Raw genomic sequence first — 3,782 nt, 5'->3', positions numbered from 1 at the left:
CATCATGTCTGAAATACTCTCTCATAATCAGCACAATGTATCAACCTCTGCGACTGTAGGAACTTAGGGAAAGAACAAAGGGAGAATGGGTACTTTAAAAAAACCCACAGCAGCTGATCTGTAGCTTCTTTCTCAGAAGACAAAGAGTCAAAATGTCTTCTTCTGACCCTAATTTGTTATGTCTTCAGGCACTGCTAATTATACTGCCTTATTCCAGCTTTCTTTCTTTCCCAAGGGTTTTGGTGTTACTTCTACTTTGTTATTTTGCAAAATCGCCTTTAATTTCCTTTCTTCCTACAAATTTTGTTCGGTCTTTCTAGTCTCTGAGTTATTTTGATACCAGGATTTGGTTTGGCTTGTGCTAACAGAGTGGGTAGAACGGGCTGATGATCTAATTATCGAAGCTTTAATTTTAAATGTCAGAAAACTATCTCTTCTGATGATTGTGCCGAGGGCTATTGAAAAGTGTCATTATTTCCTGGAATTTCTTATATCTTCAGGTATCAGCTCGACTTTAATCTGACATTATACTTAACCATTTGTTGGAAAAGAGTTGCATTGTTTAGATTTGGCCTTATTTCCTTTAAGGACTTTGGTTAAAGTCTTTACTGAATAAGAAGAAGATAGAAGCAGGAGTCTTCTACGGCTTCTCATTTTAGGCATAAAACTTAATTATAGCTATTTTCTATTCCCTCCCATTCTCCTTTACCCTCACCATAATTTTTATGCTTTCACTGTCAGATTCTACTGAGAAAGAAAACCTGTGTATTGTATTTATAGGCTGCCATTCCCTCTAGTAGCCAAGAACCAACAATAGCATTTAGCATGTATGGCAGTTTAATATATTCAAAGCATTTTAGAAATATTAGTTAATGAATACTCACAAGACCCCTGTGAAACAAATTGGTGTTATTATCCCTATGAGTGGATACCGTGGGGTTAAATAAGTCCCTCTAAACCAGCTTTAACCACTAACCAATGTTGCCTCCTCACAGTATCATTTTGCTTTCTGATTGCTATTCTACTATTATTAATTTGCAGATTTTTTTTTAAACACAAGGCCTGGGAGAATTGCAAAGCTGATCACTATTATGCATAGAGCATCTCTTCATAATGCAGGGTGCACTGCACCAGAATGAGGCCATATATTGCTTATGTTCTGAGTTGGGTCTGAACTTAATGGAAGTCTTCGGTAGGCTTCAGATCAAGCTTTTCTGCCTCGTGCAGGATTTCATTGGGAATTAACTTGTTCCGAGGCCATGGGCTGGCTTTTGGCACAGGGTGTATTTCATCCAAAGGCATTACTCAAAGAACATAATGCATCAGTACTGAAGAATAAAAGAGACTCATACTTCTCAAAAGAAGGAAAGGGTGTATTGGCACGAGAAACCAGAGTGTCTTAGGCTGTTTTTTCTCCCCCTTCCTCTGAAGCGCAGTGGACGTTGGTCACTGCTAGAAGAGGGCGATTGGCTAAGGGCCACTGGTACTTGGAAGTGACAAACCTCTCAGGTGCCTGATGTTTGGATCTTACTCATGTTTTCAGGGTTAACCTGACTGCTTTGTATGGGGCTGGGAATGATTTTTCCCTTCAAGACAGGTTAACTTTCTTTTGCCTCTGTAGTGTGGGGCTGTGTTCCCTCCTTAGATGTATCGGAGAACATTTTACTCAGTAAATTCTGCACATTATGACTCCTTTGTCTCTCCTGTTCTCTTCCTGCAGTGCATAGTAGGTTCTTTTTTTCAGGCAGTCTGTGGCTTGATATGGGTGAGAGAGTCTGGGGATCAGGGCACTATCAATATCCTTCCTCTGCAAGGACATGAAATAATTTTAAAATATGGTTAAGCATTCCAAGAAAGAGGACCATGCATCCTGGTACAGAGAAAGGCAAGAGTCCATGACAACCTGACTACGGGGTAAAATTCCTTTGCAATCTGAAGTGTTTTGCTGTTAGTTTGACCCTAAGTAGAAGAGCAAAATCCTTTAGACAGGAACATAACACACATCTTGTATGCAACAGGATACTGAACAGTGTGATCATGCTGATATATATGGGTGGCTCAGGTGCAATGAGTTTTGGTTGTGTAGGAGTGATGCAGCTGTGATGGTCCAGGAACTGAGAGGCAAGGATTATTGTGGGTGATATCTTTTATTGGATCAATTGCATGGTTTGGATAGATTTACACAAGATTTCAAATGCAAGGCATTCTTCCTCAGGTGAAATACTTGCCTCTCAGGTGTAACAATATACTGCTGCATACATGTTTATTAAGGTGTGAAGCGGCTAGTATTCGCTTCGGATTTGGCCGATTCAGGGGACAGGTGATTCGATTTGATGATTCAAATCACTGTCCTGATTTGATTCGGACAAATCTGGTCTGGCTGCTGCTGAATGTCAGCATCAGCCAGGCCAGGCCAGGCCCATCCCCCAACCACTCTCTCAGCTGGGCAATGGCTGCCCTGCCCACCTCAGCTCCATCCAGGAAGAGCACACACCAACTGCTGAAACTTCCTTAGCCTGACGAAGGGTTTTTGAACCCGAACGCTTGCTTAATAACTATTCTCCAACCATTTGGGTTGGTCTAATAAAAGATATCAAATTCACCCAAGGAACCTTGTCTGCCTATGTCCTTAAACCAACATGGCTACAACGCAAATCCCCGCCTCAGCTCCCAGCACTTGGGGTAAAAAAAGCCCCGGCTCACCAGGTGCTGCCAGGCAGAGGGGTGATCCCTGCTGCCCCCCACTGCCCCATGCTGCATGGGTGGCTCTACACGATCCCCCCGACCTCCTCTCGCTCCCCCAGCCCCCCCACTGGTGCCCCACCCGGGCCAGCTCCGGACATTTAAGAAAAAAAACCCCCACGAAAAAGCCCCCAGACTCACCACTTCTGCTGGAGGGGGGTGATCCCCGCAGCCCCTCGCTGCCCCACGCCATGTGGGGGGCTCTGCATGAGCCCCCTGAGGCCCCTGCAGGAGTGGTAAGTGTGGGGGCTTTTCTTGGTTTTTTTCTTAAAGGGCCAGAGCTGGCCCAGGCGGGGACAGCCATGGGTGGGCTGGGGGGAGGGGGGTTGGGGACCTCATGGCAGAGCCCTTCATGCAGCATGGGGCAGTGGGGGGCAGAGGGGATTGCCCCCCACCTGGCAGCACCTGGCGAGCACTCGGGCTTTTTTTTTTTTTTTTTTTAAAGTACCGAGCTGTGCCGGACAGGGATAACCATGGGGGGGCAGAGGGAGGGGCGGGGGGGCAGGTACCCTGCTGCAGCCACCAAGGACTGCCCAAATCATTAAAGCTCTCCAAATCTTTTTCAAAGATTCAGAGAGATTTGAATTGATTTGGACTTTTAAATTGGTCCCCTGATTTGATTCGGATTTGGAGATTCGGCCACCGAATCGGGCCAAATCTCCTCTGAATCGAATCGGCACCCAAAGCTTCGCACAGCCCTAATGTTTATGTTTACGTGCAGGCAGACTCCTTAAATGGGAGGGTTATGCCACTGCATATCCACACCTCAGCTGTGATCATGTACTATAGAACATGTAAGTATGCTGTGATGTGTGCACACTTCTTTCAGATGTAAGTAGTTACACTACGGGATATATGCTCCATTGAGTGGGGTTACGCTGTCCCAACCATCCATGCATTTTGCTGACAAATGATACTTCTCTGCTCTCTGCTTTCCATATGGGTCCCTGTGGCAGGGCACTGTTTGTGCCTGCCACTTTAAGACCTGGGGTCAAGTAGCCAGCAGGTGCTCAATTTCTGCGGCCATTTTAGAGCTCTGG

Source organism: Alligator mississippiensis, chromosome 4, assembly GCF_030867095.1.
Source record: "Alligator mississippiensis isolate rAllMis1 chromosome 4, rAllMis1, whole genome shotgun sequence".
Lineage (NCBI taxonomy): Eukaryota > Metazoa > Chordata > Crocodylia > Alligatoridae > Alligator > Alligator mississippiensis.
This window is presented reverse-complemented; position numbering follows the sequence as displayed.